Source organism: Rhinichthys klamathensis, unplaced genomic scaffold (assembly GCF_029890125.1).
Source record: "Rhinichthys klamathensis goyatoka isolate OS25496 unplaced genomic scaffold, OSU_Roscu_1.1 h1tg000245l_1, whole genome shotgun sequence".
Classification (NCBI taxonomy): domain Eukaryota; kingdom Metazoa; phylum Chordata; class Actinopteri; order Cypriniformes; family Leuciscidae; genus Rhinichthys; species Rhinichthys klamathensis.
The window spans coordinates 745,310-765,721 of NW_026606767.1; the positions used below are offsets into that span (position 1 = coordinate 745,310).

Consider the following 20,412-nt stretch of genomic DNA (forward strand, 5'->3'; position numbering starts at 1 on the left):
TCTTTCCATATAGCATATACCCTTTCTATCAATATGAAGCTGTGATGTAAAATGGACTTGAAATGAAACAAGCACAATAATATGAGAATATGCTGAACATGCAAGACATGAAACAACCAGTCTTTTAACTACAGGCCCACACAACTCAATTTACAGACAACAGCACTCTAATACTGATCCCACACACACACACACACACACCAATGTTTCTACCTCTCTCACACACTCATGATGTGATCTGAATCCCAATGGTATGTGAAGAGATCCGGCAGTTCTGATTGGCTGAAGAAGCAGGAAGTGAGCACACATTCCAACTCACACAGCACCACAAACGACCAATGAAAAGCACGGACAGTGTCAGGCTGAACCAATCAGAATCGTAGTTCATGATGAGCGCAGCAGGGATTGGGTAATCAATAATGGGCGGCTGAAAACAGCCCTATCAGCACTGTTCTGTGTGACAAACAAAGCCCTTTTTGTCAAGGAATAGGTTTATACAACAAGGTGAAATGTTGTCTATTCTGATGTTAGGTGTACCATACATAATCCCCCATCATGACTTATTATCCGTCAACAATTTTTAGAGTCAAACAATAGCAAACCTAAATATTGATGGACTTAAAATGTCTCTCAGTGTCTGAGTAATCTTTAATGTAAATAAAGGTTTAGAGACAAATGCTCAGAAAGTATAATGTTAACAATCCAGATAAACGAATGACATTTCAGAGCATGATGAGGCATGAAATGTGAGCCAGAGAAACAACCATATTAATTGAACTACAGATTCTTCTTATACAAAGTCACAACACGTTTCAGCAAAAATAACATGCATTTCTTCGAATAAATAATATACATCTCATTATAATTTTTTCATCTTACAGATACATTGTTTTTGTGGATCATTCGAGATCCCTCATCAGATCTGACAGTCCATCATCATCTGAAAACACACACACACACTGAATCCACTGAGCTACGAATCAGACTGCAGCTTCTCACGTCTATACAGTCAAATGACACTTTAATACTTTAACTTAATGACTCGTTTAACAGTTTTAACGAAGAGCACTACAGTATGATGCTCTCAGACTGACATGTGCCTGTATAGACATGTCTTTCTCTCGCTCTCTCTCTCTTTACACACACATACCTCTATATACTGAGAAATTCACACAAATTCATATTTAACACCGACTGCATTTCAGCATTTCATGCTAATATATATACATATATATATATACATATATATACATACATATATATATATATATATATATATATATATATATATTAGGGCTGTCAAACGATTAATCATGATTAATCGCATCCAAAATAAAAGTTTGTGTTTACATAATATATGTGTGTGTACTGTGTATAATTATTTTGTATAGAAATGCACACACGTATATATTTAAGAAAAATATGTTATTTATATATAAAAATGTTTATATTTATATAAAATATACATTATATATAGGCTACATTCAGTACTATATACATACAAATATTTCTTAAATACACATGCATGTGTGGGTATTTATGTATTAAAAATAATTATACACAGTACACACACATATATTATGTAAACAAACTTTTATTTTGGATGCGATTAATCGTTTGACAGCCCTATATATATTTACATACGTACACATACTCAACACACACATATATATATATATATATATATATCCCTATGATTATAAAGCATATTGAGAACAATAATCATGACTAGACTTCATCTGCTGAATCAGACAGATTCCAGGATCTGATAAATCATAGCCAGCTGAAGCCCAGAGAATGAATGATTATTATTATGTTCAGATCAACGCCCAACAGCAGCATTAGCACACAGCTAAAGTAACTTTTTGTAGTTATTTTATCAGTATAAAATATTCTTTACATACCGGTAACATAAATGTATTTATTTTCAAGTGAGAAACTCATATTTTAATCAAGCTTAGTTAGGCATTCCAAAACAAAAATAAATCTGCAACCATTTCACAGATCCAGATCACAAAACAACTTAGCAAAAATGCAATGGCAAATAATAATCAAATGTTTAAAATGCATATTAAGGTTGATTTGTTGCAGTGCTGAATCAGTCAGTAGCCTAGCTAGTGTGCATGCAGGCCAGCTGCGTGTCACAGAGGATGACGAGGGAAGATCAGGCTTCTTTAACTGCATACACTGCGTGTGTTTGTGGCCTTGCCCGCGTCTGATGTAACCACCGGGGATCGATACGATATGACACCGGTAATACTGTCCTGAACCGGCCAGCAGGAACACCACATCTCACGATCATGCTGATATTTATATAGACCGACCGACCCATAACACCAACACATCAGTTAATCACTCAACACGAACACATCTGACACTTTATTCTCCCAGGAACATAACATTTGCGCCTTTATGGATTTAAATCAGTCCCCTATTATGACGTGAGGCTTGCAAAAGAGCCGCAATAAAAACAAAAACACACACATTGAACAAAAGAATCAGAGTCGTCAACAGGTTCAACCCGACATCTGTCATCAGCCCGTGATCCGAGCACCGCTCCGCCAGAGCAAACACATGCAGTTTAGCAACAAGAAGATGCAAAGTTGAGGATCACAAAGAGTGTGTGAAGTGTTACAGTGTATCAGAGACGTTCCGTCCGGTCGCGCGCTGTTACTACACTCTGCGCCACAGTAAACACAGTCAAACACCCCAAACCGGCGAGACCTTCACATCTGCGCAAAAACACACGCAAACACTCACCCGAGGTCTGCGGTCGGGGTCCTCCGCGGTTACACCCGCCCGGTCATGAGTGCTTCCCGTGGACAGAGAGGTGTCCTGGAAGGAGAGATTAGCCTGCGTCCCTCTCTCTATCTCTCTCTCTCTCTCTCTCTCTCACACACACACACACACACACACACACACACACGCGCTCGCGCTCGCAGGGATGAGAATGCAGGAATGTGACGTTTAGTCCGGTTTGCTGACAGGACACGCGCACGTGGCAACAGGGGATTGTGGGAATTTGAGTTTCAAGGAGAATAGATATTATGGATGAATGGTTAATGGTATATCGTTGAATGGTTGCGATATTCTATTCTGTTGTATCTTATCTCATTATTAAAGTTTTTATTTTAGTTTATTTTATGTGTGTTGAAGCTTTTAAAATATTTTTTTTTGTAAAAAGGTCATGCCAATAAAAAATAAAACAAATAACATGTATTTATCTATAAATGACCCGTTATGCTGACAGCAGGGTACCTGATATAAAAAGAAAACAGTTTTAATTATTAAAAAAATATGAATATCATGTTTATGATCAAACAGGCAGCCTAACTAAATACAAATATTGCAAAAGTACCATGGCACTTTTTGTGGTGTCACTGTATTCTTTCTCTTACTAAAAAGTAATATATTGTTTTGATATATACCGTAGTACTGAAATGCATTTTGTATGTAAAAAAGGTATTTCCAAGAATACCAGTTTTACAATGGTCAATTATCCAAAAAATCATGAGAGTCCTATAGTATTAAATCATGAGAGTACTATAGTATTAAATCATGAGAGTACTATATTAAATCATGAGAGTACTATATTAAATCATGAGAGTACTATATTAAATCATGAGAGTGCTATACACTGTAAACAATTATATGATCAATAAGTTATGACAACATATGTTTTTACATTGCTTTACCAACTTTTTGAAAGAAAAAAAAACTTGTAGAAGTTATACAAGATTCAACTCATTTTTTAAAGTCAGTTTAATGTAATTTAAGTGAATATGACTTAAACATCCAAGTTGATTGTACTTAAAAATTTAAGGCAGCAACTTTTTTTTACAGTGTAGTATTAAATCATGAGAGTACTATAGTATTAAATCATGAGAGTACTATAGTATTAAATCATGAGAGTACTATAGTATTAAATCATATCATAGTATTAAATCATGAGAGTACTATAGTATTAAATCATGAGAAGTACTAAAGTATTTTCACTTTTTTGTAAGTAATTTGTCAGTCTCCAGTGTATTACAACCTGAGACCATGACTAAACCATTGTAACAACACAAAACTAAGGTATTTGTCATACATAAAGGGCATTCAATGCATATAGAAGGTCATCATTTCAGACAATCATCAATCTTTTTCTTTGTTTTCTGACGCCCCCTAGTGGTCATACATCTCTACTGTCGTCCTCAGCTCTCACTGTCGCCCTCTTGTGCACAATCAGGGAAACACACATGGTTTTCCAGCACTTGGTAAAATGGCATTTGAGCTATTTATCTGGAAAATATACTTCTTTAATTTGAAGAGAAGAAATAACTTCACGTGGCACAAATCATACATGAAAATGTTATTTAATGAGTTGTATTGTTGTTCTTTGTTAGTGCAGTCGCTGGAATCCACAGGGTCTGTGACGAGTGAGTAGGCTACTTTGTTTTTGTGTAATTTTTACCATTAATGGTTCTGTTGTTGGGTGCCATTTTATGAACTATTATATATTCTGAGAAGATTTTAAAAAGACAACTGCAAAGTCACCTCCCTCTACATGCCAAAAACACATGTTCACACGCACACACACACAATTATCACTTTGTTTGTGAAGGTCATCGCATGTGATGTCCTTCTTCGACACCTTTCAGTCGCTTTGCCATTTTGGCGAGAACTGTTTTCATCAATAACAGCACTGCCAAGCTCAAGTCTTACACACACACACACGAAGTTCCTCACTCTCCAGATGGCAATAACACTTTAGCTGTCGCTGTCAGAGACTAATTAATCTTCCTGGTGTGATCCATCTTCCTGCAGACTGCAGACTCTTCCTCCATCCCCTCTATCACTCCATCTCTCGCCCGCCCTGGACAGCCTGTCACCAACGCAACCCTCGACACACACCGTCCCCCGATCTGTGAAAGCACCTCAAAATCTACGATTCCTCCTGAGAGACTCCATTATGCCAAATACCAGACAGTTTTGCTAGTTGAAGTTTGTTGCTCTGGTTGTTATTCAGCATGACCTGTTTTCCTCTATGGGAGCTGCTTGATAATATGCAACCACAGTTTCTAATTATAAATAAGTACATTAAACAAAACAGCAACAGGAAATGAAAGAAATGCCATGGTTGTGTATTATGATTTTACAGCAGTAACAATAACTATCCCTCCCCCAAAAAAAAAAAAGTACTGTAACGACAATGTAGAGTCAGATGGTAATACCATAGTATTTTTGTTCAACACTATAGGCAATAATACTATCATGTTATTCTACACATGTCGTGGTAGTGACATCATCTTATGTTTTGGAAATACCATGTTGTACCGAATCTCCTCGACATATTTTGTTGATCCTGGAACAACATTCTTGTTCGAAAATTCATATCCCTTCCCCTAAAGCTAATAACCCATAACCCATCCCTAACATCAGAGGGAAATGATAGGTGAATAACACTGATGTACAAGCACCAAACCCTGGTTGTAAGCCTAAACTTGACACATACTGCTTTTTTCTTTCTTTCTTCTCTTAATCTCTTTTCTTTTTAGACTACTGTTGAATAGATTTACGTTTCTTTCACATTTCCTCTCTTAATGTATTCTGAACCATAATTTCTCTTTTGTTTTGAAAGATTGTTTATATTTCTTGTATGTATCGACTTGTTCTGTTTGTTAATATTGCAATAAAATAAAATAAATCAAAACTTGACACAAACTGTAAACTTGTCCCTCAAATCTGATTGGTTGATTGTAATATTGTTCCAGGATCAGTGAAGATGTTGATCCAGGAACGTGTTGCACTGGTGAAACCAGGTTCTGCGTTGTAGCTTATAAAACCATTGTACATGCATTTCAGTATGGCATATTTCAAGTACTGTAGTATTTTTTATTTTTATTTAATAAGGATGGCGCCATGGAAAATACATAGATTGGTTATAAAAAGTCTACAAGTTGTTGCAGTGCGATGTAAAAAATGAAACAAAATTTGTGCACATTTAATCTAAAAATTACAACGCCACTGAAAACCAAAGTGACACATTTCAGAGAAAATAAAAATAAAAAGACGGACCAAGGCTTCATTTACCTAATAAAAATGCAGTTAAAATTGTGAAATATTATTACAATTTAAAAGAACTGTTTTCTATGTGAATATATATTAAAATGTAATTTATTCCTGTGATCAAAGCTGTATTTTCAGCATCATTACTCCAGTCTTCAGTGTCACATGATCCTTCAGAAATCACTCTGATATGATGATAAGCTGAGATCTCGTGTGGCTCTGAGCCCGACTGCTTCATATCTGCCATCTGAAGGCTGCGTTTTTGTTTCGGTGATTCAACACACTTTATTGTAATAGTCTGTCATTAGATGGGTGAGTCAGGCGGGCGTCGTGCCAGGCGGTGTGTGGGAGGTGGGCTCAAACGGCACAATTTGTTGACTGTTTATTTGTTATGAACCTTTGCATGTGTCCTCGTTCAGCTGGCGACACACAAACACACACATTCCCACACAATGTGACCAAATGTGTGATCTGGGTCAGTCCTAATTTGGCTTTAGATAAAATATTAAACAGATTTTTTTTTAAAGATGAAAATCATATTAGTTTGTTTTAACACAATGAGTGAAGGTTTGATTTCACTGAATAATTTCACTACTTGGTTGGAGTGGATTTTGTTAATTATTTTCTATAATAAAAATATTTCAAACAAAACATATTTCTTAGGAATATTGTTTTAATTGGTGTTTAATTTAATCGTTTTTTTCCATTATGTTAGTTTTTAGTAAAATCTCTTTAACAAACAAAAGCCAGTATTAGCAATGGATTTGATAGATTCTGTGATGTTTTGTGGACTTACTATCCATCATGTTTGGTTAAATGACTGAAATCAGGTTGATAATGTTAAATCAATGTTCTTAAGTGCTATACAATAACAAGAAACTGAAAGATATCTTAACAAAAGAAAGAAAAGAGGATTACCAATACATCAAATGAAACATTTAAAATCAAAGTTGACATCCTCATGTAACTTTTTTCCATCCCTTTATCTGTTGTCATAGTCTATAACCAAATTACAATCAATAAACATGAAGTCTGCTATGCTCTATTACATAAAATCTTAAATTATGACAGAGTGGGTGATATATATGAGTGGGTTTTGAAGGTTACAGAGTTCAAAAGGATCCGCATAATGGACATGACCCGTCCATAAATCTATATTTCCGCGTATCACCCAAAACGGCCCCACTTTCCAGACACAACACAAGTGTGTTGATGTAAAGAGTGTTTTTGTCTGTGAAGACTGCGGATCTGTCCAGAGCGAGCGAGCAGAGCCAGTGAAGGGTACTGAAGGCAGTAATTAGCGAGGGAGAGCCGGCGTGATGATATTTCTGTGAGGCTGTGGCCTGCGTTTAAAAACTGAAACGTGGAATTATGCAGGACGGCCACCTCCCTTCCTCCTGGTCCACGGCCCCATCCCAAACATAAACAACATCAGGCCCTGAGTTCAGCCTCCGCACCTGCTCGCTCGCAAATCAGCTCTGTACAGGACCACCTGTTTTATACAGTTACCCTTAAAATAGGGCACTCGTCCTGCAGCGTTTGTGCTCCACACATAAATGTTTCTTCAAATCACACGTCTTCATGAGGACAAATGTGCTGTTACTTAGTCATCAGACTCAAAACAGGTGAAACTCTTGACATTGAAAGTAAGCAACCACACAAAACACCAATCAGAAACAGCATAGCACCATGCTAAAAACACTTAAACCACATAGCAACACACTAACAAACAATCTGAACACCATAGCAACTGCACAGCAACGCCCTGGAAGCCATCAAGAACACCCTAGTAACTCTCTTGAAACCACATAGCAATGTGATGAAAACACTCAGAACGCCATAGCAACTGCATAGTAACACCATGGAAACCACCTAAAACCCACATAACAATGTAATAAAAACACTCTGAACACCTTAATTACGACATCGCAATGCCTTGGAAACATCCTTAGTAACTCCCTAAAAACCATCAGCAATCAGCAATGTGATAAAAAAATCTCAGAACACCTTAGCAACTGGATAGCAACACCCTAGAAACAACATAGCAATGTGATAAAAACATTTAAAACACCTTAGCAACTGTATCGCAATGCCTTAGAAACCTCTCTAGTAACTCCCTAGAAACCACATAGCAACGTGATAAAAACATTCTGGACACCTTAGCAACTACATAGCAATGCCTTGGAAACCTCCTTAGTAACTCCCTAGAAACCACATCGCAACGTAATAAAAACCCCCAGAACACCTTAGCAACTGCATAGCAACACCGTAGAAGTCATCCAGAACGCCCTAGTAACTCCCTAGAAACAACATAGCAATATGATAAAAAAAACATTTAAAACACCTTAGCAACTGTATCGCAATGCCTTAGAAACTCTTTACTAGTAACTCCCTAGAAACCCCTTAGCAATGTTCTAAAAATATTCTGGACACCTTAGCAACTACATAGCAATGCTTTGGAAACCTCCTTAGTAACTCCCTAGAAACCACATAGCAACGTAATAAAAACCCTCAGAACACCTGAGCAACTGCATAGCAACACCATAGAAGTCATCCAAAACACCCTAGTAACTCCCTAGAAACAACATAGCAATGTGATAAAAACAAACATTTAAAACACCTTAGCAACTGTATAGCAATGCCCTAGAAATCTCCCTAGTAACTCCCTAGAAACCCCTTAGCAATGTTCTAAAAAGATTCTGGACACCTTAGCAACTACATAGCAATGCCTTGGAAACCTCCTTAGTAACTCCCTAGAAACCACATAGCAACGTAATAAAAACCCTCAGAACACCTTAGCAACTGCATAGCAACACCGTAGAAGTCATCCAGAACACCCTAGTAACTCCCTAGAAACAACATAGCAATGTGATAAAAAAAACATTTAAAACACCTTAGCAACTGTATTGCAATGCCTTAGAAACCTCCCTAGTAACTCCCTAGAAACCCCTTAGCAATGTTCTAAAAAGATTCTGGACACCTTAGCAACTACATAGCAATGCCTTGGAAACCTCCTTAGTAACTCCCTAGAAACCACATAGCAACGTAATAAAAACCCTCAGAACACCTTAGCAACTGCATAGCAACACCGTAGAAGTCATCCAGAACACCCTAGTAACTCCCTAGAAACAACATAGCAATGTGATAAAAAACAACAACATTTAAAACACCTTAGCAACTGTATAGCAATGCCCTAGAAACCTCCCTGGTAACTCCTCCTTAGTATTTCCCTAAAAACCAAATAGCAATGTGAAAAAAAACCCTCACAATGCCATAGCAACTTCATAGCAACACCCTGGAAACCTCACACAATATGTTGCAACAGAGCTACAGACAGAGTGATGACTGACAGGTCGTGTTAAGCTTAAATGGCTGAACATTTAAACATAATTGAAGATTACCAGGTGTTACAAACACACAACTACTCACTCAGTGTGTGTTTGGCTCTTTAGCCAGCAGGTGGGGACAGAAAGCCAGCCAGACAATACCGGTGTGTGTGTGTGTGTGTGTGTGTCAGCAGTTCTCTCAGTCCATTTCTTCCTTCTTACTGCTCTCCACCATATGTCATCAGTCCACACCAGCAGAGACCCTAATGAGTACAATTATTTGTCAGAATTGTTTCTGTGTTAAAGGGATAGTCCACCCAAAAATTACAGTTCTGTCATCATGTACTCACCCTCATGTTGTTCCAAACCCGTATGACTGTATGACTTTCTTTCTTCTGAGGAAGACAAAATAAGATATTTTTAAGAATTTTGGTAACCACACACACACAGTTTTGGTTCGCACTGACTTTCGTTGAAATCAATAGGAACGAACCGAAGCCGGTAACCAAAATTCTTGTACAATGAAAGTCAATGGAAACCAAAATTCTTATAATTATCCAAAATATCTTCTTTTGTTTTCCGCAGGAGAAAGAAAGGGTTTAAAATGACACAAGGGTGAGTAAACGATGACAGAATTTGTGGGTGGACTATCCCGTTTAAGAGTAGACTATCGTGACTATGGAACTCACTAATGTTTCCACTACTGCATACTTTTTAAAAATTAAATAAGTAAGTGAATCAGTGTGCAATAAGCAACAATATTCAAAAAAGTAATATGCTACATTGTTGTCACATGACCTGCATGTTTAATTGATTTTTTTTTTTTACTTTGCAACTTGTGGCATCAAATAGTCTAGAAATAATTACGAAATTCAAGAAAGAGATGTTAAAAATCATTCTGGAAATAAGGTCAAGTGCATTGCATTGTGGATCTCACGCAGTGTGCTCTCCTGAACACAGCAGGTCATTGGAGTAAAATGTGCATTGATGAAAATGTGCATCCTGTGAATACATACAACATACTGGAGAAATATGTTAGTGTGCTGTGTGTATGCATGAAGACAGGAGCTGCTCCCCCTGCTGGTGCTGGGCAGTACTGCGGGAGACCCCTGCTGCGCCGGGCACTGGGTGAGTGTGTGTGTGTGTGTGAGTGAGCACCCGTTGAGTAGGTGGGAGAGCTGGGAGAGTGTGGGAGAGGTGGTAAGGGGGCAGATGGGCCGAAGAGAGAAGTTCATGGAGGACGTAGAAGGTGTCAGGTACAGGAGAGGGAGGGTGAGAGAGAGAGAGACAGACACTTATTACACAGTTTCCGATGTAGTTGCGTCTTACCTCACAGATGAAATATTATCAGTGCAGAATGAGAAGTTTATACACACTCCTAAAGGTTGAAATTAAATACAATATAAGTGTTTCGAGACTGATATCACATATTTTCAGTTCCACAAAGAACTTTTTATTCTCTAGCTCTTTAGAAAACCATCTATGTTTTTTTTTAACAGAACCCAGAAAAACACTGAACCTAAAGAACCTATAAATCATCAAGAACTTTATTAATCTCCAAAGAACACACACACATATACAATATATATATATATATATATATATATATATATATATATACAGTATATAAGAAGCCATTCTTTATTTTGTTCAGATTTACTTAAAATTACTAATGTCTCATGTCTGACATAAGTCAACATTTGAAGTGGATTGAAAAGTTAATCAAAGTCGTCCTAAGGCAAGAACGGGTTTTGTTCAAAATTCATGTATTTGATCCACTTCAAATGTTGACTACTGTATTTATTTATCTGATAAGTAGCCGTGTAATGGGCAGGTAGTTAGTTAAATCAATACAAGCTAAATTTGTTCAAATATTGCAAAATAAATATCTGACTATAAATTATCTGGTAACACTTTATTTTAAGGTGCTTGTAATAAGCAGTGATTAACAGTTAATAAGACACTTATAAGACCTTATAAGATGCATATAAGATGCATATAAGCATTAACTACTTCATATAAGGGTTAATTAAAGGTCCAGGCCCTGAAGAGATCAGGGAAACTACTCCCTCTTGGGAAGGTCCATTTTTAAGGGACTGGGAGTTTGTGTTACCATTTATGTTTGTTCGGCTGTTCTAAAAGTGCAATGTATTGGCAATGGTGCAATGTGCAATGGAGACATTTATTATTTAATTTAATTTATTTATTATAGTTAGTTAATGCTTATATGCATCTTATATGTATCTTATAAGGTCTTATAAGTGTCTTATTAACTGTTAATTACTGCTTATTACAAGCACCTTAAAATAAAGTGTTACCATTTATCTTAATATAAAAAGTGTATATATATATATATATATATATATAGTAGTGACCAAAAGTGATGTCCGGAGGAGATATTTGTTTTTAATGATGATTAGTTAATTGACTAAAGTTCAATTAAAGCATCAAAATATGAGAAATATGTATATATATATATATTATGTTTTAAATACGAGGGAAGAACAAAACATTAAACTTGGTTATCTGCTAAAATTATTTGTCCAAAAAAAAGGCTACATGTTTTATTTTACTATGCAAAAAGAAATGCATGGAAAATGAAAACCAAAATGAAAACCCTCAAAGGAAAATGCAAGCATTGACTACAACATCATCAGTTATTAAGCAGAAGAGTGTCTAAACACACACACACACACACTGAGGGTTGTGCTTGTGACCGTCATGGACAGCATGTGTCAAAGATGTTAGATGAACTCTGCTTCTGTCCCACTCGTTGGTTAATTTCTCCTTTAATGAGCATTCCTGAGAGGCTGAATGTCGCACACTCACATTTTATTGCTGTTTTCTAGTCTGGACACCTTGTTATGCACAGATTGGCACATATTCTGTGTGTGTGTGTGTGTGTGTGTGTGAGAGAGAGATACTTCAGCAGACAGTCTTTAAACTCGACGTCTCTGCTGCTCTCAGCCAGAGGATCATGTCATGAACTTTATATGTTAAAATGACCAGATTTTCAGCAACTGTCCCCCTGTTTCAGTGAGCCACATGTCTACACATTTACTCCTTCTGTCTTTTCTATTGTGAAAGCAGGGAGAATCTGGAGCTTCGTTTACCAGCATCTTTTAAATTAGCTGCCAGACGACGAAGAAAGTAGACGCAACATTTGTGTTTTATGCTAGAAAAAGACCAACTCATAAACAATATTTGGACAGTTTTCAGCATAGCTTAAAAAGCAACCGTATTCCTAAAAAGAAGGTCATATTTTTAATCTTTTTGAAATAAAGGCTGCATTTATTTGATAAAAAATACAGAAATATTATTACAATTTAAAATAACTGTTTTCTATGTAAATATATTTTAAAATGTAATTTATTCCTGTGATCAAAGCTGTATTTTCAGCATCATTACTCCAGTCTTCAGTGTCACATGATCCTTCAGAAATCATTCTAATATGACGATTTGCTGCTCAAGAAAGATTTATAATTATTAATATTGAAAACAGTTGCGCTGCTTCATATCTTTGTGGAAACTGATAAATTTTTTTCAGGATTCTTTGATGAATAGAAAGTCCAAAAGAACATTTATTTAAAATAGAAATCTTTTGTAACATTATAAATTGCTTTACTGTCACTTACTGTATTCATTTCTTTTAAAAATCCCCCTAAACTTTTAAACAGTAGTGTATATTAATAAAGATATTAATGAAAGCATTTATAAAATCAAGCAATATTACATTCTCATTCATCCTCCTGCATCAGATTATTACCGGTGAGAATTTAATACTTAATAGGTGAATATTTGTATCATTATTTTGTATATGACGTAATAATAAAAACACATTCTGCAGCAGAATGTTACCCTGTAACATTTGACCAGATACTCATTACTTTTACAGTATCAAATATTTCTAAGCCCACTGTACAAACACTGTGCATGTAAACTCACATTTTTCATTTTTACCTAAACAATTTTCAGGAAAGTGGAGATAATTAGAGCAGGTTTATAAGAATCGAGCGTCAGACGCAGTAAGCACACCCTGATGATTAATTATGATGCTATTGGAGTTTATAAAAGGTGGCGACAGATGAATTAAATAAGAGCGAAGCAGCCAAACCCACGAAACACAATAAAAAAACCTGTCGGTTAAGCTTAAAGATCTCTCCAATAATCTGCTCTTAACAGTTTAATTTGCACACCCTACTGCACACATTAAACACTTATGAAGCTTGTCTGGTCTCTCAACAGACGTCGATCAGCGGCGCTTTGATTTTAGTCCTTCGCAAACTGTGCAATGAAAGCGGTGACCATGTTTTTAGCATATTAATGAAATCAATATCAGGATGAAGGTACCAGGGAAAAATACAAACCAAAAACTCTTTAACGCACAACGAGGGTCAGACCAGAATGTAGCGGAGAGCGAAGCGTCACCCCACACCCTGCTCGCGCGAGCTCATGTCTCTAAAACATGCCCTGTTGTGTCATCAGAGGGGCGTACAATTAAATCAAGTCTCACTGGATACACTGGCTCTCGCTAAAACTCGCCAAAACCGAACCCACATAAAGACTAACGACTTTACCAGCTCAATGTTTAATTAGACCAAACCCCTGCCCTCCTTTCCTGCCCCGAACAGACTGGAATCCTGCACATAATCGCCCCCAGCGTCAGGACGGGACAAAAGCCGCATGGTGTGACTCCAACTTGGGTTTCTGTGGGGCTTTTGGGCAGAGCCAAAGCTTTTGTCAATGCCTTTCCTTCGTCGCCACGGCTGGGTTTCCAGAGGACGTGACCGTCATCCAAACTATTTACACGAACTGCATATTTACTGTTTGTAAATCACAGGGCAGAACTGGATTTCTGAGGGGAGGGAGATCATTTGGCGTGGCAGGTGCTGCTACACAAATAACCATTTTTAAACACCATTTTACATTCGCAGTGTCTTATAATGGATTTGGGCTATTACAGTAAGTCACTGAATTGCCCCTAAAACATGTCACACCAAAATCAATATTTTTTTTTTATAAATAAAATGAGCCTGAAAAGCTGAACAAATGTCTGTGCATCTCCTTTGTAAATCCACGTATGTAATTTGTGCATTCAGATCAGTTATATTTGACCAGATTTTGGCCTCATTCTCAGTGATGATGCTCATTAATGTAAAACAGTAAAATTGTACTTTACTATAGAAAAGAAATACTGTAATACAAATGATTTTAATTAAAGGGTTATTATAGTTGACTAAAACTACATCTAACACCAAAACCATAAAAAACTTGAAATAAAATGAATGTTGACTGAAATTAAATAAAATGTACAAAATCTTAAACTTGTTTTATTTCAGCTAGTTGACAAAGGCAAGATTTCTTATTTTCATTTAGTTCAACTTTATCTTCTAAAATAAATGAAATAAAAATGATTAAAATCTATAGAAAAAACTAAAACAGTAACACTTTACAATAAGGACTCATTTGTTAATGTATCAACTATCATCAACTAACACTGATCAATACATTTGTTACAGTATTTATTCATCTTTGTTAATGTTAATACAAATCCAGTTGTTTATTGTTTGTTCATAGTGCATGAACTAATGTTAACAAATACAACTTTTGATTTTAATAATGTATAAGCAGATGTTGAAATTAACATTAACTAAGATTAAGTATTGTTCATTCCTATTTGATGTTAACTAAAACAGTTAACTAATGTTAATGAAACCTTATTGTAAAGTCCTACCACAAAAACTAATAGAAATGTCAGTGACATTCAACAAAATTATTTGTTGATAATTTAGATCTATAAAATATTGAATGAATGAATGGATGAATGAATGAAAATGTAATGGTTCTAATGATGAAACATGTTGTTCATAAAATTAACCATGAACATTTCTTTCCCTTTTCTGTATCCAGGGACATTCAGACAAGCATCTTACATTGTACATTCAAAGCATTGTATCATCATCATCATCATCATCATCATCATCATCATATATAAACCATGCCAGTGCACATGTGATAGATGTTGATCGGGCTGTAAAGGGTGTCTTCACCTCACTGAACACCTGAAGGGTTTAACGTATACTTTAAATAAAAACCCCAGACCCTAAACCACAGACTGCCTCTCTGTCCTCTTTAGGTGTGTGTGTGTGTGTGTGTGTGTGTGTGTGTGTGAGTTGGTTTATGTGATTTATGAGGACACAAATTTGTATAATGACATGTGTATTACACTGGTATTACAACTTATGGGTGGTTTATGAGGACATTTCAAAAGTCCTCCTAAATCAAATGGCTTAAAAAACATAAAAAACAATGTTTTATTAAAAAATTAAAAATGCTGCATGTCTCCTGTGATGGGTAGGTTTAGGGATAGGGGCAGTGTAGGGGGATAGAATATATAGTTTTTACGGTATAAAAACCATTACGCCTATGGAGAGTCCTCATAATGCTGTTGCACCAACATGTGTGTGTGTGTGTGTGTGTGTGTGTGTGTGTGTGTGTGTGTGAGTGAGTGAGTGTTTTAACATGTGGCCTATTGAACAAAGAGGGTTTTCAAGTGTATTTGAACTTGACTTTGTGGGCAGACACTCTTTTTGGGGAAGCGTTGAGGATGGGTGCTGTGTATTTGAGTGGAGGGGGACGTGACAATGTGTTTGTGTGTGTGTGTGTGTGTGTGTGTGTGTCAGCAGGCAGATGCTGAGGCCCGCAGTGTGGTGTGCCATGAAAAGGGTGTGTGTGTGTTACCCATGGTCTCTAAATGCGTGTGTCTACAGGCTCTGGCATAGAGTATGTGTGTGTCTGTCTGTGTGTGTGTGTGTGTGTGCGTGTTACCCGTGGTCTCTAAATTAGTGTATCTACAGGCTCTGGCATGGAGTATGTGTGTGTGTGTGTGTGTGTGTGTGTATGTGTGCGTGCGTGCGGGGGTGGGTGGGTTTTTGGGAAAGGTATAAAAAAAAACAAATGACCAAGATGCAATGACTCAGCTTTGCTCACTTGTGTTAGTTCAATGTGTGTGTGTGTGTGTGTGTGACACTCCTTCTAGACTATACAGCTGAAAAATGTATATACGATAATACTAGAATGCCTAGAAGGCCTCATGACAGCCAATGTCAAAACCAACTACCTGACAGTTTAATGTAATGTTAACCCATAAAGCTAAGTGCTTTCTTAAGTTTGATAATTAATCTGCTATATATGTCATGTTTATGACATATGACAGGTTGTGTTGTCTTAGTAATGTCAAGTTGTCATGACAAAGACACTGACAGGTTATGATGTATTGGTTTATGTCAAGGTGCCATAACAAACACATCTCAAACAATGTCATATTTGCATTAAAAATGTCATAATTGAGCGAATGACACTTAACGACAGTTGTCATAAACATGCATAAACCCTCCTTCATATTCATGACATGTGTCATGTCAGTCTTATGCACACCCCTTCAAGTAAAGTGTTACCAAAAAGTCAAATGAAATGTCCCCATAAAACATGAAAACCAAACATATGTGTGTGTGTGTGTGTGTGTTGTTGAAGAATTCACCCTCATGAATCGAAAGGAGTCTGAATTCTGCCCATCCCTGACGCCTGTGTGATTATAAGTGTAATTATGCATGTTTGTGGTATTGCTGTCCACTCTGTAGTCACATATTGTCTCTGATTATTACATGACCTGTTTTGTCGTCGTATCAGACACTCACACCTACACATGTGCTCGTGTGTTTCCTCACACAATCTGATCTGAATGCCAGGAAAACGTTCTCTGCTGTAGCTTGAAAGACGAACTCATCAGGACCAAACTCTTTCTGCTCTACTATTTCATTAGGCAATCCACTTTCCATCTTATGCATAATCCAGCCCAGGTTTCACTTGTTCCAATATACTGTACAAACTACAGATCCACTTAGTTCATGCAACGACGATGAATAACAACTGAGTGTTTGACGCTAGAATAAATGCAATAAAAGCACAACATCAGGGGGACAAAAAGTCTCTTTCTGTCATCAGACTAATTTTTCAATGTGTGAATATGTCAACAGGAATGCATTGTTGCACAGAAATGCAGGTCAAAATCTTTCCTTGTCTGAACCAACACACACACAGTGCAAGAGCAAACATATAGATCCTTAAAAACACACCATAATAAAATATACATGCATACAAAATACACACCCTTCAAAACATGGAAACCATAGTTTCCACAAAACACCATTTTAATGCAAAAATAAAAAATAAAACGCTTCATGCAAGGTTTGAAAGAGATCAAATAATACAAATATTAAGAAATATGGTTCTAAACAGAACAAGATTAGGGTTCTTCGGCTTGGAAATCTGTTTTTGGTGCTAAATAGAACGCTTTTAGAAGGTTCCAAATAGAATCATGCTTTGAAAGTGCTATAACCTTCATGGTGTTATCTTATTGAATAATAGTTTATTTTCATTAATATTAGTTTTTTAAAATACCTTGTTGCCTCTATTAGAGTTTTACATTAAAAAAAAAAGTAAAAAAAAAAATAGAAGGATATAAGAGTTGAGTGTGTTGAACCTCAATGGTTATAGATTACACATTTACAGATTAAAAAATAATAATAATAAAGAGCCCTGAACGCCAACACAGAACCATTTAAACATAAAACAGTTCCTTATGGTTCTAAATAGATCTGTTACTGTGTAAATAATCTTTAAAAAAGCACTTTTTTTTTTTTTTAGTGAACATTATTATGATTTTACACTGGTAGCAGTAACCGTGGAGCATGGTTACCATGGTAAAGTTCTGTGCAGGGCTCTCTGTCCTCAGCTGAGCCGCTGGTCTCATTTGTAACTCTGCTAACCTGCAATTGTACTGAGCTCCACATTTAGCAGCTGGAATGTTAGGGTGGGCTGAGTGTGTGTCACACAACAAAGCTGAACACAAGGGTGTAGCTCCCCGCTTCACATCCTCCTCCGAAACCACCCGGCTGGCCCGTCTGCATGGAAACACAGCCTTCACGGGCCGTCCAGCGCTCCCCACCCTCAATATAGACTCTAACCTCTCAACCTTTCTCACTCGCTCTCGCTCTGCTCCTCCCAAGATCACACTGAAGCGTATAACTCATGTTCATGTACCCTAGACATGCATGTGTATGTGCAGGAATAAAATCTCATTTATTCCTGTGTATTTTCAGCATCATTACTCTAGTCTTCAGTGTCACATGATCCTTCAGGAATCACTCCAATATGATGATTTGCTGCTCAAGAAACATTTCCAGTGTTGAAAACAGTTGTGCTGTGGAAATATTATCATTTTTCAGGATTCTATAAAGAAAAGAAAGTTCAAAAGAACAACATTTTACATGACAGAAATCTTTTGGAACATTATAAATGCATTTACTGTCACTTTTGATCAATTTAATGCGTCCCTGATGAATACAAATATTATCTGCTGTGATTTTTCATCATTACATTTGTAGCTGAATTTGCGTGTCCTTTGGAATAACTCAGATGATTAGGCACCAAATCTGAGATTTACATTTTAAATTAATTAATCTCACCCCATACTGCCCTATGAATATGCAGATGCTCCCAGTGTGTGTGTGTGTGTGTGTGTGGGTGAACACGGATGTGTCAAAATCCTTCATAACAGTCTGTGTGACTCTGATCTGACGTGTCTGTTGGTAATATGATCATTTCAGGAAGTCTTCTGGACACCTGGATGAAGAACACTTAAAAACACATTTGTTTTATCAACACAGAAGTGGAAAAAAGACATTTGGCTATAAAGCTTATTTGGCTTTTTTGATGAGAGACGAAAATGAGGAAGATTATAGCATTTGAGCGACGGCATTCAGAACGGACAACCACACTGACCGCACTGACTCACAGTGAAGAACACACACACACACACACACACACACGCACGCACGCACGCACGCACGCACACACTAACACACGCACGCACGCACACACACACACACACACACAAACAAATACACATACACATACAAACACAAAGACTCACACACACACACGAACATTGGCGCACACACACACACACACACACAAATACACATACAAACACAAAGACTCACACACACACACGAACATTGGCGCACACACACACACACAGCACACGCACACACACACACACACACAAACAAATACACATACAAACACAAAGACTCACACACACACACACACACACGAACATTCGCGCACACACACACACACACACACACACACACACACACAGCACACGCGCACACACACACACACACACACACACACACACACAGCACACGCGCGCACACACACACACACACACACACACACACACACACACACACACAGCACACACGCGCGCGCGCGCACACACACACACACACACACACAGACCATTGTAAGAAAACGGATGTTGCAATTAGCTATCACATCATAAAATGTAGTGTTATAATAACATTCATGGATTGAACTTGTAGAGATAACTCAAATATTCAGGTCAGACTTTTACAGTAAATTGCTTGTAAATCTTTCATTATGCTATATTACCACCAAATATTAGATTCACATCTTTGAAATTGAAAAATATGTTTTTATCAGTTTGTTTTCTTTCAGTTAGAACAGGTTTTGTATTTCTGCTTGGAACTGATTGATCACAGGCTTCGTTAATCTGAGCTCACACACACACACACACACACACACACACACACACCTCAGTGTTTGAGTGAAGAAACAGACAAATGAGGCCTACGACCAATCAAAACCTCAAAGAAATACAAAACCTGTCCTAACCCAAAGAAAACAAGTTGCTAAAAAGATTTAATCCAATATTTGGCAGGAAAATAGCATAACGAGACATTTATAAGCAATTTTTTGAAGGCTGGTCATTTTTGACCAGGAACACCACCACAAGTGCAACAAGGTTAAAAAAAAAATATATATATATATATTGGAAAGTCAATATGTCCTATGAGTAAAGTGAGTAAAGTCAGTAAGTTTTAGTCCAATGCAATAATATTACAGTTTTTTACAATCACTTTGTTACTATTTTCAGAACCTTGAT

At 36.9% G+C, this 20,412-nt stretch overlaps 1 protein-coding gene across 2 annotated transcripts in view; it reads right to left on the reverse strand.

Annotated features, from left to right (window-relative positions):
• Positions 1-2,892, reverse strand: part of ctif (CBP80/20-dependent translation initiation factor) — an 86,228-nt gene extending 83,336 nt beyond the window's left edge. For both annotated transcript variants that reach the window (XM_056266119.1, XM_056266118.1), the window contains exon 1: positions 2,761-2,892. The gene's annotated coding sequence lies outside the window, so the exon portion shown is untranslated. The remainder of the gene's footprint in view (positions 1-2,760) is intronic.
• Between the last annotated feature and the right edge of the window lie 17,520 nt (positions 2,893-20,412).